Source organism: Notolepis coatsorum (assembly GCF_963971535.1).
Source record: "Notolepis coatsorum genome assembly, chromosome: 9".
NCBI classification, from domain to species: Eukaryota; Metazoa; Chordata; class Actinopteri; order Aulopiformes; family Paralepididae; genus Notolepis; species Notolepis coatsorum.
In genome coordinates this window covers 149,810,716-149,817,935 of record NC_140173.1, presented here as the reverse complement: position 1 = coordinate 149,817,935, position 7,220 = coordinate 149,810,716, and positions in this window count along the sequence as shown.

Here is a 7,220-nt window from a genome sequence, read left to right as displayed (position 1 = left end):
AGGAATCCTCTTGGTTGCCCCAAGCAATAGCTTAGTTCAGACCTTTAAGTGAGAGGCCAGGGGCTACGGCCCCCACCGCTCCCTCGACTACATTGTTTACTACTCGACTACAAATCCCCATCAACGGAAAATGAACCCGCCCATACCCATGCTGATTGGTCCTTGTGCAAGACTAGGAAGCGGGGGATCTTTGATTAAGCACCTGCTATCAGAAGAATAGACAGTCAGAAAAAAAGTTTTAACTTTAACTTTTTAGTACTTAAGTACATTTAAAAGTAGAAACTTTTTTTTACTTTTACTCAAGTGTGTTTTTAGCCAGATACTCTGACTTTTACTTGAGTACGATTTTTGAGACGGTACCCATACTTTCACTTAAGTATAATATCTGTGTAATTTTTACACCCCTGCTAGATACCAAGAACACGCAAAAAATGGACCTTGTATAAGTGGAGCAATCTTCCATTTACTTAGGTATGTATTTCTAGGCGAATTTTCGGAAAATATGGCTCGGTGCCTAAGAGGCTAAACCTATTTTGATCAGAAGGTCCGTCTACAATTATAGTCGATCAATTATAATCCACCACAAAGGTACATGGGATGCTTTCACAGGACAGTTTACCAGAGCTGTCGCACTTTTAAAACGGTGGACAGAATGCAGTGACAGTGTCCTCATTCCTGACATAACTACATTTATTTTCTCTCTGTCACTCACAGACACACACACACACACACACACACACACACACACACACACACACACACACACACACACACACACACACACACACACACACACACACACACACACACACACACACACACACACACACACACACACACACACACACACACACACACACACACACACCATGCTGTAAGTGTTGTGGCATTACTACAACAACAACACATGCGTCAGCGCCATTCACAGATTCCATCAAAATACCTTGTGGGAATGAACTGTAACTAAGTCATACTGGATGACACCTTAGTACAGTATGTACAGAGACTTACTGCAGGAAAGTGATTATTATGAAGTCAAAACAGTGGCAGGTTCGGTGGTGATGCAATGTTAACGTAACACGTGGATGAGCTATGAACTCTAGTAAGTAATATACAGTATATATATTATGGCTGACCTCGATTAGTCGAATAGTCAACTAATCGGTCGAAAGGAGCCGTAGTCGAATGCCAACCTTTTAGTCGAATGCAAAAAGTAAAAATTATTATTATTATTATAATTTTAATTTTAATTTAACGTTATGTATCTTTTATGTTGTGACACTTCACCTCCGGTAACCTCTGGTTGGTTGTCTGGTGTGAGTTGGAAAGTTTCAACATCACAGTCTTTTTTCATTTGAAACCATGTGAACGGAGGTTGTTTTTCCGCCCTGCTTTGGGTTAGAACTTCAGTCGGTCTGATGATGAAACTCTAATTCCTAACAGTCCAACTCTGAAGTGCCTCTTGGACACACAACGGTTTCATCTTGGTCTTTTGTAAGCAAGTGAGTTTTTATTTCAAAAGCACATTTTAAAACAACTGCAGTTGCATAAGTGCTGTACATATAAATGGCACTATAGTGAAACTCAGTAAGAACATGGTGAAGAACGCAATACAAATAGGACAAATATAACAACAAATATGATTAGGTGGGGGCCCATTCCCGGGCCCTTTTATGGCCGATTTGTCCACCGGCGCGACACGGCACTTTGCGAGCGTCTAGCGGCTCGGGTCTAAATGTCTATAGGACGTATTATATATAGAATTAAAGCCCGATTTGTTGCCGTTCGAATGCCACCTTACTCGACAAAATCCATTCAGCGGTTCTGGAGCTACATGCCGATATGTTAGGTGTGCAACTTTGTACACGCAAGCCTCAGATTACCACCCCTGACTCCCGAGGCTCTGGAACTGACATTCGCCGATTGCGGAAATGATTGGACAGGGTTGTAGCCAATGAGTGTAGCTTTCCAAAGATACCCCACGTGGGGTTGTGCGAATCAGGGATCTAGGTGAAAATAGACTAGCGAAAACAGGAAGTGAAAAACACAGAATGCATTGCCGTCAATGAGGAAATGGATTACTGGAGAACTTTCTTTTTTTTACACAGTTTACCAAAATCGCTCGAAATAACCCTGAACGGATTTTTATGAAATTCGGACCTGTACTACATAAGACTTCAGGCTATGGACCCACAGTGTCGACCAATTTTTCTGGATATTATTTTTCAGGATATTTCAACTACTACAGAAAAACGTGAGTACACAATTACAAGTACAACTCATGTTCAGCCCTATGTTACTCTATTTCATTAGCACTAAACGAATTTTTTCTTTATTGTGTAAGAAACTTCAGAATGTTATCTTTCAAAAGAGACCAAGTCTAAAGTCCCCTTAAGTATAAAGTATAAAGATACTTTCAAAAAAGTATCCGCAGTTCAAGTTTAAAAATGGCCACTTTTCTGGGTGCCTGGTAAGAGGTTAAAACATTTGAATAAAAAAAAGTAATACTACAAATAAATAAATAAATAATATATAATACGTAAAATAAAAATGTATACAATTAAATAAAATGTAATCAAATGTAATAACATTTAATAAAATGTAATTACATTTAATTAAATCAAATATAATTAAATGTAATAAAAAAAGACACACCATAAAACAGGTTAGGTATCCCGACCAAAGAGCTCCGTTTGTCCTTTATTCCACGTCTTCTATATCCACGGCACTCATGACGACACTCCGCTCCTCGTGAGAAAACGTCGCAGCGCCTCTGTTTGTGACTCTCGTGTTTTCACTAGAAGTGAGGGCTTGTTGTTGTCACTGTGATTTGCAGGAAAGTTTTGTGTTTGGGTGGAAGTCAGGGAGGAGGACACGACACGACAACGCCTCTCTAAACACACTCACGGGCTTCCAAACAGCCTCCTAAATGTTTTACAACATAATAAATGACGTCAAAGGACATATAAATATGACTTTCAGACCGAGACATAACGTCGGGTCCCAGTTGGCTTCCAAAACACGGAATGTCTGTGTCGTTCTCTTTCTTACAATATGGTAACCACTTTAGAAACAAATTGCCTAATTTCTGTGCAGCGTTGGAGCACAGCATGATATTATTGTTCCACGGCCGGTAACCTGGTTACAACATCCAGTAATAAGACACAAAATTATTTAATTTTTTTTTTTTAGGCATTTCTCACATATGAGCACATAAGCAACATTGTTTTGCACATTTCTTCCAACATGGAGGACAAATGGGCATTGTAAACATTCTGTGAAATCCCTCTATTCATGAGAAATCAGAAAGGCTCATAAAAAACGGATGGAGTATCCCTTAACAATAAGATCTTTAGATGCAAAGCACTTCAAAAACCAGCAATGTCATTCCCTCACTCTCTAACTCACTCACTCACCCAGTCACTCACTCACGGTTTGCCACTCTAGCCCCTAGTGGTGGCTCATAGGCATGGCACTTTGTGTTGTGTGCTTCACATCTATCACATTGTATGTCCTTGTTTTCTTTCTGGAAAGAGACTTTCATTCAACAGAGGTGTTTTTTCTGCCTCCTCACTGTTGATATCGTACTCCGGGGTCAGCTGTGTGTAAATCCTAGCAGGCTGAAAACTCGAAGACAGATGCCCAGAGATGCTGTAGTGGTTAAGTCCCTCGCCTCTGGAATCGAATCCTGCCAGAACCTTCACTCCTGTCACTGTCTCCCCTGCTGTCCCATAAACTAGACCGACGTTGTCAGATAGCTTAGTTGTGTCTTAGAGCCTCACACAGGTGATACAAAAAACAACAACAAAAATAGCGGTGTTCCCGAACATTCTCAGGTGAAAGGCTACGTCACAGGCGTTAATAATCTAGCGCCGCCCGTCACACCGGTCGGTCGCCTTCAACCCGATCATCCAGACGGCGGCAGTTTGCCATCTTCACCGCCGATGACCGCCAATGTGTTTATTTATTCCCCAGACCTATTCATGGCACACCTGCCCAGAGTATTCGATACACTCAGGGTCAAGGGTCAAGTTTAGTACAGGAGGCGGAGCTACAGTCCTGCCCTGCCCTCTGTTGTCTCTCTTCGGCGAACTCTGACATACCCCAGTGCTTGCTTGCGTGTGTGTGTGTGTGAGTGTGTGTGTGTGTGTGTGTGTGTGTGTGTGAGTGTGTGTGTGCGTGCGTGCGTGCGTGCGTGCGTGCGTGCGTGCGTGCGTGCGTGCGTGCGTGCGTGCGTGCGTGCGTGCGTGCGTGCGTGCGTGTGTGTGTGTGTGTGTGTGTGTGTAGCTCATCTGTCTAACAAAAGCTCAATAGCCGTATCCACTTCGAGACACGGACACCATGAAAGCGGAGATAATGGAGATAACACAACCTCATTCAGGACAGTCAAAACAGAGATAACACAACCTCATTCAGGACAGTCAAAACAGAGATAACACAACCTCATTCAGGACAGTCAACACAGAGATAACACAGCCTCATTCAGGACAGTCAAAACAGAGATAACAGAACCTCATTCAGGACAGTCAAAACAGAGATAACAGAACCTCATTCAGGACAGTCAAAGCAGAGATAACAGAACCTCATTCAGGACAGTCAACACAGAGATAACAGAACCTCATTCAGGACAGTCAAAGCAGAGATAACAGCTTCATTCAGGACAGTCAAAACAGAGATAACAGTCAAAACAGGTAAATGTCTTTCTCGCTAGGACGGGGGTTTTGTTATATACACAGAATACAACTACAATTGTCTACAACTGCCCTACACTGTCATTGTAAACATTATAATCATAATAATCACAACTACTGTACCTACCTGATACTATACTGCCCAGCAGAAGATAACTGCAGTAACTACAATCTACAAGTGAAATGTAACTTCTCAATATCTGTTTTATCTTGGGACAAAGTTTTCAGAGTTCAATCTTGCTCTGTTTTTAGAGAAAAAGGGTAGAAAGAATTGCAGTAACTATAAAATCACTGGATAGTCAAAGAACTTTAAAGCCATATATATATATATATATGTCCACATCTGTACAATGTATATTACTATTGGCACATTACTGGCACTCTGGTTGGATGTCAAACCTGTTTTCGTTGTACTGTACTTGTGCTGCATAATGATATCTAATCTAATCTATAATATATTATATATATATATGCCTTTGGTAGTGCCTTCAGTGTTAACTGATGAAAACACTATGATGCAACGTCTCGACGCTCCCCAGTGGGCGGGGCTTTGAGCTACAACACCCGCCGGCGTCCTAAATAAATCATCTAAAGTCTCGCGGAGGGGAGAAAAGAAAGACAACAAAAGCTTCCTCTTCTTCTTCCGCGGCGGCGAAGTGAGTCACTTCTTCAAAGCGAGCGCGCCCCTCGTTCTCCCACATGAAGAAGCATATCCGAGGCTCCCGTTTCAGCCGGGCGACAAAGGGGGCTAATTGATGATGACTATCCGGGCGGGCGGGAGGGAGGGAGGGAGGGAGGGAGGAGGGCCTCGTCACCCGACACCCATCTGCACCAGCCACGCCTCGGAGGAGGAGGAGGGAAGGACCACTTCCTCGCCGGGAACAAAACAGCTGCGGGAAAATGTTTTGGTCAACAATTTGACACTTTCACTTGCTGTTCTTTAACGGCCCCTAAAAGCAGAATCCATTTGCTTCAAGATTCAAGAGATTTATTTGTCATATATATGCACAGTCAAACAGACCGTTCAACCACCGTACAATGAACATCTTACTTTGCTAGTCCACCCTTCAAACATAATATACAAAATATTGACTTAAACTACAATTAAAATATGAACTCTTTCACTACCACATCTATCACATATAGGTTAACCTTCTGTAATGTGATAATGAAATATCATATATAGTGTGGTAGTGAAAGGGTTAACCTTCTGTGGTGTGGTAGTGAAAGGGTTAACCTTCTGTAGTGTGGTAGTGAAACGGTTAACATTCTGTAGTGTGGTAGTGAAACGGTTAACCTTCTGTAATGTGATAATGAAATATCATATATAGTGTGGTAGTGAAAGGGTTAACCTTCTGTAGTGTGGTAGTGAAAGGGTTAACCTTCTGTGGTGTGGTAGTGAAAGGGTTAACCTTCTGTAGTGTGGTAGTGAAACGGTTAACCTTCTGTAGTGTGGTAGTGAAAGGGTTAACCTTCCGTAATGTGGTAGTGAAAGGTTAACCATCTGTAGTGTGGTAGTGAAAGGTTAACCTTCTGTAGTGTGGTAGTGAAAGGGTTAACCTTCTGTAGTGTGGTAGTGAAACGGTTAACCTTCTGTAGTGTGGTAGTGAAAGGGTTAACCTTCTGTAGTGTGGTAGTGAAACGGTTAACCGTCTGTAGTGTGGTAGTGAAAGGTTAACCTTCTGTAGTGTGGTAGTGAAAGGGTTAACCTTCTGTAGTGTGGTAGTGAAACGGTTAACCTTCTGTAGTGTGGTAGTGAAAGGGTTAACCTTCTGTAGTGTGGTAGTGAAAGGTTAACCTTCTGTAGTGTGGTAGTGAAAGGGTTAACCTTCTGTAGTGTGGTAGTGAAAGGTTAACCTTCTGTAGTGTGGTAGTGAAAGGTTAACCTTCTGTAGTGTGGTAGTGAAAGGGTTAACCTTCTGTAGTGTGGTAGTGAAAGGTTAACCTTCTGTAGTGTGGTAGTGAAAGGGTTAACCTTCTGTAGTGTGGTAGTGAAAGGTTAACCTTCTGTAGTGTGGTAGTAAAAGAGTTAACCTTCTGTAGTGTGGTAGTAAAGGGTTAAATCTAAAGTGCACTTGCTCTTCTGAAGGCTGCAGGAGCATTTCATTTAATTTAATTTCATTTAATTTGTATTTGTTCCTTCATGGTAATAGTGCACAGTTCCATGAAATAAAAAATAAAAGGTATTTCATAATCAAATCAAACATCCCAATTTGCACATTCCACAAGAAAAAAGGAGCAAGGAGAAGATAATCTTATTTTGCCTGCCCTCTCTCTCAAAACAATAAATAAACAATATAAATAAATGTTCTGTCAATTATACATATTTAAGAGAAAAAAAATTAAAGAAAATAGTAACACGGAAAAGCTATTACCCCTCAACTTCATAAAGTCTGATTGTTCTTTCTTTATAAACATGTTCTTGAACTGAAAGATATGTGTACAACTCTTTAAATCGTCATAAAGAAGAAATCAACGTCAGGCACTCTCTTGTGTTGAATAGGAACAAGAAGGTTATGATTACAAAGC